At 28.8% G+C, this 8558-nt stretch overlaps 1 long non-coding RNA gene across 3 annotated transcripts; it reads right to left on the bottom strand.

The window, feature by feature from the left end:
• Window positions 1-1211: 1211 nt before the first annotated feature.
• Window positions 1212-3716, bottom strand: LOC136213053 (uncharacterized). Of its 3 annotated transcripts, XR_010680202.1 has the most exons (4): window positions 3578-3634; window positions 3381-3449; window positions 2500-2553; window positions 1212-1927 (listed from the first exon to the last, which is right to left on the bottom strand). It is a non-coding gene; the product is annotated as an uncharacterized lncRNA (long non-coding RNA). The 3 variants fall into 3 exon arrangements; XR_010680196.1 differs by having other exon boundaries at window positions 3381-3716; XR_010680190.1 differs by having other exon boundaries at window positions 1212-1918; window positions 3381-3716.
• Between the last annotated feature and the right edge of the window lie 4842 nt (window positions 3717-8558).

Here is an 8558-nt window from a genome sequence, read left to right as displayed (position 1 = left end):
TGGCAACGGGTAGGATACCCGTGGGTAGTGCCAATCTTAAACCTTACCCTTTTATTTTTTAATTACCCGTACCCTTCCCATTACCCTAACGGGTATATGTTTTGCATCCCATACCCTTCCCATTTAATTTGCGGGTACCCGCGGGTACCCTTACCCGTTAAGAATCAATAAATAAAATAAAAAATATTACAAATTTAACAAAGTATAAATTTAATAAATCATCAATTTAAAAATTGAACAAATTGAACCTTAATCAATAAAAATAAAATAGTTTAGTGGTATCACTTAATGGTTAAAGAACAAAAGTTTAGTATTCAAATCTCACATCTTACATCCAAAACACAATAGTAATTTTTAATATATAAAAAATTTAAGACGGGTAATGGGTATCGGGTACCCTGGGGGGTCTTCCCATACCCGTCCCATTACCCTAACGGGTAATGATTTTGATCTCATACCCATCCCATACCCTTTTATACAGGGTACGGGTAGTCCTATTAGGGTCGGGTAGTGCCGGGTACCCGCGGGTAGAGTACCAGTTGCCATCCCTATGTGTGAGAGATTGGGTTAAGAGAATTGAACTGAGGACGAGGAGGAAGAAAAAGTTGACATAGTAGAGGATTGGATTGAGAAGGTTGACATTCTTTGGTGATTTACGCCCTAAAAGGCTATGATGTCATATAATAATAAATATAACTAAATATTCACACTATATATTAACATCAATGAATCTCCTATATAATCAATAGATGGCCGAACCTTCGAGAGAGACAATTCCTTGTCTAACTCTCGAATTCCAAATATATATTAACTAGAAAAAAAAGTTTGGTCTATACTGTTAGTCTAAGACACAGTCCTATACAAACTGCATAGTCCGACTGTAGTGACAATTACCACAAGACATACTATTAATCAAGGTGAGATATTTGACATAATCCTAATCGAATAGGGACTGTAGTGACCACTCAATTTCACTCATTTTCTCGATATGACCATTAAATTTCAAAACATAATACTAAAGTCATTCAATTTATACTTTCTAGTATTACTAGTAGAAGGCCCGTGCAATGCACGTATTGCATATTTTTTATTTAAAATAATTACATTTAAAGAATATATATTTTGAATTAATAAAATTCATAAAATATTTTTAAAATTATAATATATATATATATATATATATATATATATATATTTGTTGAGATCCATATTTAATAATTGTTTATTTTAATCTTTTAGACTTTCAAGTTCTATATTTTTCAAATATACCTATTTGATGTATACAATTGTGTTTACATGTATTCAGTAAATGAATTTGGTTTCTAGAGATTAAAATCATTTTAAAATTTAGATTTAATAAACTTAAACCTAAAGGACTAAATTCATTTGTTTATTCAAGGTCATTCATCCTACAAATTTTGAAGCTAATGTAAATGAATACCCATAACTTAGACAGATCTCCCAGGTTTTTGTGTTCAATAAGCATGAAGCATATTGAACTTTATTCTGAAATGAATAGTCTTAGTTAGATGAACCATATAATAAATTAATTTCACTGCATTGCATAAGGTTTGATCTAATTTACACGGGTTATTAAAAGTTAAAAAGCTAATTTAAAGGAAAATCAAAACCAATCAAGTGATTATGGGAAAAATGATAAACCACTTTATAGAATTCATAATGTAGCAATGATTAAAGAATATTATAGCTCCAAAATTCCATCAGTATATTTCAATTCTAAAAAGAGAAGCATTTGAGAAACTATAATATCTAAATTTGAATTTCAATCAATGATGAACAACTTGCCTTCAGGACTTAAGGCGTATGACCCATGTGTGCAGGTAGAAATGGTCTAGTGGAGGATCATTTGGTTTCAAGAACGAAATGATGAAAATGGCACTATGACCTGCCAGTTACACTGCAAAAACTGTTATTATAATTCAGAATATCTACAAAGGAAGAAAATTAGATTTAGATTGATCGCATTATAGCAGACACATGATTCTAAAATTCCACGTACATAATTTAAAATTGAAACCTAAACGGTATTAATATTAAGCACAACATTTATTACCATAAACTGAATACTTTAAGCTACAACTTACAAATGACACATATTTGCAGCTCGTAGTAACTTGGAAATTATGAGATTGGTAAAATCTCCAACTATATATCAATAACTCATTATGGTTCATGTGTCAATTTCGCTGTAAAAGGTTGCATGCTTTAGGAGCCTATAAGAGGCTGTATCTAAAAGTTGACCCTTGTCCCCTTCTCCATTAAGACCGAAACCAAACCGATTAGACTAAAAAACTGAACCAAATAGATTGAAAAACCGAATCAAAAAAAAAATTCATCAATTCGATCAGTTAATTCGGTCAGATTCGGTTTTTGAACACTTTTACTTGAGGGTTTCAGACCAACCCATAGTAGTAGAATGAATTAAAATGTACTTCCTATGTGGTATTGAAATTTAAAGGACATAAATTGGAAGCTCACCTCAAACTGTTGGCTCTCACCCCTAGGCATGAGATCTAAGATATTGCAAATCTGCTGTAAAAATGTAAAAAGAAGTGTAAGTTTTCACAAAAATTTGACCCTCATCCCTAATGTGAACTGTTAACCATAAGTTTCTACAAAAATTTGACCCTCATCTGTAACATAAATTGTTAACTTTAAGTTTCCGCAAAGCAAACATAGAATAAAGAACTTGAATTGAAGCCAAAAATAAAATCAAAGGAAAATAAAATAAAAACCTGAACAATTAGAAATAGGATTAAAATCAGGATACTAAAACTGGCGAGTTGAATTAGAAAAAAAAAGACAATGAAATAGAAAAGAGTTGTGAATACTTGGAAACAATAGGAATGCAAAATTAATTAGTAAGCAATATATGAACACCAAAGCAACATGTTCTACGATCGCATATTTCTACGATCCTGCACACATATCCTATATTGAAGATTTAAACCGGAGAAACAAAGATTAAATAAATAAATTCAAAACTAAAATTAACAAACTTTAATGGGAAAGGTCTTAAAAATCTACAAACAATAAAGAGGCATTTACCTTATAGCAGTCTTATCGGTGGTAGTTTCACAGTTTGATTACTCAAACCCCAGGAAAAGGCAGCAGCTAAATTCACATTATCACCATGTTTTCACTTCTCAATCAAACCATACGGTTCAACTACCACCATAATATAGCAATAACCAATTGCAAATTCACTTAATCACATTATATGAATCAAAAACCAAAGTTTGATCAAAATTAAACTTTCTAAACCATCCATAAGATGCAAATCTAAGGCAACAAATCTTTGATCTGAACATGCAGGACCAAAATAGATAATCAACGATTTAAATGGAATTGAAAAATACCTAGCAAAACCGATGTTGTTGATTCCATTGATTGTATTCTGCAATTAACCCAATTTGAATTAACTGCATCTTTAGATCGTTACATGTAGATAAAAGTTAATTAAACATTCATCCCAAAAAAAGATCGACAGAGAACATCACATGCAGGAATAAAATAATAAAAAAATCAAATGAATAAATAATTAAAGGATCTCAACTGAGGTAGGGAGAAGAATGTGAGTAGTTGATAAAGAGAAATGTAGAATATGGGTAAGAATGAGCGAGCGATTTTGAAGGAGGGGTTGAGATTACAGGTAAGTATCACAAAGATTGACTCTTTTTGAAATTTGAATTTCTTTTTTGTTAGTTTTTTCGAGTGGTTTTGGTTTGGTTAAAATAAAGGATTTTGCTTTTATTAACACAAAATCTCACATAATTACACATCAGCATTAGGATATCTCAGAGGATGACACATATGCTTTTTTTAGTTCCTGCTTTATATATAGTAATGATGATCACTAAACTTTAATTAACATTTCAAAATAATTATTAATGATCTTAAAATGAAAATGTTTAAGAATTAAAACTGTTTAGAACGTTAGTTACCATAAAATTATATTTTTTATTTTCTAAAATCACAATTTCTAGATCTTTCTCTCTCCAAAAATTCAATTTCTCCCTCATAATCGAACAATACCTAAGTGACATTAAAATATAAATTTTGAAGAATTAAAGTTATTTAAAATATTATAAATTTTTTTTGAGACCGCCAACGATCATTTTGAGCCGTTGATTGAAATTTAGTGGCCATAATATTAAAAATGTAAAATTGAATGATTCTTATATTGTCTTTTGAAGTTAAGTAACCATACTGTAAAAATGAGTAAATTTTAGAGGCCATGGTTGTAATTTACCCCCATAAATGAATATCAGTTACTATTATCATTCTTTTCTCGAATTGGTCATTGGAAAATTATATCATAAACGTCAGAATTTATTAGTAGAATTAAAATATTTAATATCTTAAAATACGACCATGATTGCTTATAATAGAATAGATATGTTAGAATGTAAAACCAAAAGTATATATATATATATTTCGTTATAAAAATAATTAAATGATAGCAATATTTTTTCATATAATTAGATTTTAATCATTTACATCAAATATTAACTAGTAATCCTCAATCATTTGAAAAAATAAAATAAAATAATAATAATAAATTCAGGTATTTGATGTTATAGTGAGTTCTCATCATTGCAGTAAAATAGTATAAAATTATGAGACTATATAACTCATGATTATTCAAATTTAATCAATTTCGTTAAAAAAAACAATTTGGAAGTTCCAAGTGATTAATAAATAAATCAACAATCATGCATATGCATACTTTATTTGAATTGGAATTTGGAGCTTCCTTTCAAAAAAAATAAAAAATGTAAATATCATTCATCTTTTCATATAATTCTTGGTAAAAAGTATCACGGGCTCACGGTGGACAAGGCCAGTCCTGAGCATAGGTTTGAATTATGGCCGTCCAAGGTCAAAAAGGTCTAAATTTTTATTTCTATTGTATATATAGTTTTTATTTTTTGTGTGTTATAAATGTAGTTATAATATTCATTTAGGCTTAAAATGAGACAAAATAATATGATATTTTAGGTATAAAACGGATCCAAATTTCTATTTTAAACTTTTAACTATATATATATTATATCAAAAGTCCATTATCTCTTATTTCACCCATGGTTGGTGGATTAAATCTTTCGTTGCGATTAATGACTTTTTTTATTTATATAATTTAAAGTTTATAATAATAATAAAATTCATCTTTTAACATAAAATTTGATTAACATATGGTTAACAAGCATTTGAAATTTATATTTTTAATAGTTTGAAAATAATTTTTTGTGTGTGATTTGGTTATACATATATTGTAAAAACATTACTTCAAAATGATAACACTCTTTTAACATAATTATATTTACAGCTAGTAGCGGATCTAGAGTGCCCTCTGCCTCCCTATCTCGTGGTTTTGTCACTGTTAAAAGGTCACTCCCATTTCCTAGTTGGTATTTCATTATTAGCTTTCAAACTTGCTTAAAGTGATATATTATTAACCTGATTTTATTTAAAGTAACATATTTGCGCTCTAAACTGTTTCATTAATTAATCCTTAGTGATGTATATATGAAACTTCTGTTTATGTTTTATCTTTTTCATTATTCAGAATTATTTAGTCTTAGGGGGTGTTTGTTTCAATTTTCTAGAACAACGTTTAACATTATACTCCAAACTGCAAAAAATGTAGTGTTTGGTTAGGTTTAAACAACAATAAGATTTAACATTTTTTATGGAAAAAACAACGGTTTGGAGCTTTTCGTAAAAATTTATTTGTATATATTTAATGTTGATAAAATTATCCTTCTAATTTTCAAACATATTTCTTCTTTAATATTGTTCATCTTTCTATAACATTATTGCCGAAAGAATAAGGTTTTACCCCATTAAATAAAATTATTATTTAGCTATTTAGATTATTTTATTAATTTGGGTTATATTTTTTTGAGGAAAATTCTAACCCTGTGTTTTGCCGATTTACAAATGGGCGTTTATGATTTTTTATTGCTAAAAAAGGAATAAGATCTTCCTGTTAGCAAAAACCAAGAACTTTTAGATTGACACTATCAGTTTTGACATGAAACTACGTTTTCGATTTCCCCATAAATGTTTTCGATTTAATAATGGCTCTCATCATTAAAATATTTCCCCATAAATGAGCCATAAAAGCGCAAGATTCCACATCAAATGGGAGACACACACGTCAGCAAGAATGCCAAAGCCAAGTGAAATAATTATAGCATAATGGGGACAATTCGAAAGGGTTAACTGTAAAAAAGGTCATCTTCTAAATATCTTTTACAAAAATAAATCTTCGAAGAATGTCTAAAAGTCAAGAAGGGGAGACATCTGATATCATTCAAAATGACATCACATGGATGATGTCAGCTCCACCCCCTTTGAGATTAAAAGGCACGTGCGAAGGAGCTTGCACAAAGGCTACAATCAGAGCTCCGGCCTCCGTAGACTGAGGAATCTTCTAGAATCCTACATGATAAAAGATTCCTCCCACGACTTAGATTCCTTGAGGGACACACACACACACACACACATATATATATATATATATATGAGAGATCAGGTGTGACACATTTCTTATGGTGTGACAATGACCAATTTTGTAATTAACCAGGGGAATGTGGTAAATTTGTAAATAAAAGGAAAGAGAAAATTGTTTTATTTCTTTTCTTTAAAATGCATTTTTCCGACTTTTCCAACCTCGTTTTTTAAAAACTTTTATACCGTTGGACTCGTCTTAATTAGACGGTCATTTTAAGATCCCAGAAGCTCATGTAAAAAAATTCCGGTGAATAGAATCCGGCGATTTATTTTTCTGTGAGAAAAAAATATCCAGAAAATTATTAAAAAATTCCAAAAAATGTAAAAAATAATTCTGAGAAACTTTAATTCTTGACTCAAAGTGAGATTCCTTACGGTTTAGTTCCAAATCAACGGAATTCGGCGATTAGGTGGGCGTTTTCCGACGAGAAAACGGAAAGTACCCAGAAAATTCCAAAAAATGTAAAACATTATTTTGAGAAACTTTAATTCTTGGGTCGAAGTAGGATTTATTACGGTTTAGTCCCAATAAAACAATTTTCTTAATTTTATCCATTTTACATGCTTCAATAATTTATTGGGTCAAAACCGTAAGAAATCTAGTTTTGAGCCAAAAATTAAAGTTTCTTAAAATGATGTTTTACATATTTTAGAATTTTTTGATAATTTTCTGGGCACTTTTTGGTCTTATCTTTCAGCAATATGTGTTGCAATATTTTGTTGAAACAATATAACAATTCGGTTGGAACAATATAAGTATTATGTTGGAACAATATAATTATTCTATTGGAAGAATATAAGAATTAAAATTATTTTCTAAATAATATAACTAATATAAATTTGAAGATACTATATTAAATACTAAGAAACAAAAATGAAATTTAAGACATAGATAATAAAATTGATTTCGAACAATTGGTAAACTGATTTATTATGTTGGAACAATATAAGTATTATGTTGGAATAATAGAACAATTTTGTTGGAAAAATTGGTACGCTGATTTATTCTGTTGGAACAATATAAGTATTATGTTGGAACAAATGGTACACTAATTTGGAACAATTTCGTACACTGTCGGAACAATGTAAGTATGACAAAAAATGTGCCCATAAAATTATCAAAAAATTCCAAAATATGTAAAACATTATTTTAAGAAACTTTAACTATTGGCTCAAATGAGATTCCTTACGTTTTTTACCCAACAAATTGTTGAAGCATGTAAAATGGATAAAATTAAGGAACAAGTTTTATTGGGACTAAACCATAAGAAATCCTGCTTCATCCCAAGAATTAAAGTTTCTCAGAATAATATTTTACATTTTCTAAAATTTTTTGAGAATTTTCTGGGCACTTTGTTTTTTGCCAGAAAACGCCCACCCAAATTCTATTCACCGGAATTTTTTTTACTTGACCTTCAGGGATCTTAAGATGACCGTCTAATTTAGACGAGTCTAATAGTATAAAAATTTTCAAAAAACGAGGTTAGAAATGTCGGGAAAATTTATTTTAAAGAAAAGAAATAAAACAATTTTTTTTATCATCTCTTTCATTTTATTTACAAATTTGTCACCTTGCCCTTTTCAATTATTATCAAAACTACGTAGTTTTGTTATGTCACACAATAAGTTCCTTGTCACAACCTAACAGCTTGTATATATATATATATAGATACTGCTTACTAGGGGGTTCAAACCTAGGACATGTTCATCCACACTTCATGTTGTTTACCACTGAGCCAATTGCTCTTTTTATATATTATTTCGCGCGCTGATTAATATACCATCTCTCTTTTAGCTTCTATTGTTTTTTTTGTTTAATATTTGACGCATGCACTTATTAATATCGATTAAATATGCATAATAATGAATTATTAATAGAAAAAAGGAAATGTGCATAATAATGAATTATTAATAGAAAAAAAGAGAAATGTGTATAATAATGAATTATTAATAAAAAAAAAATTCAAGAACATGCTCTAATTTCTTATTTATTTAATTCCTTTATATTTTTGTAATTT

The sequence above is a fragment of the Euphorbia lathyris genome, chromosome 1 (assembly GCF_963576675.1).
Source record: "Euphorbia lathyris chromosome 1, ddEupLath1.1, whole genome shotgun sequence".
Classification (NCBI taxonomy): Eukaryota; Viridiplantae; Streptophyta; class Magnoliopsida; order Malpighiales; family Euphorbiaceae; genus Euphorbia; species Euphorbia lathyris.
Note: the sequence above shows the minus strand (reverse complement) of the source record. Positions and strands in the feature narration are given on the sequence as shown.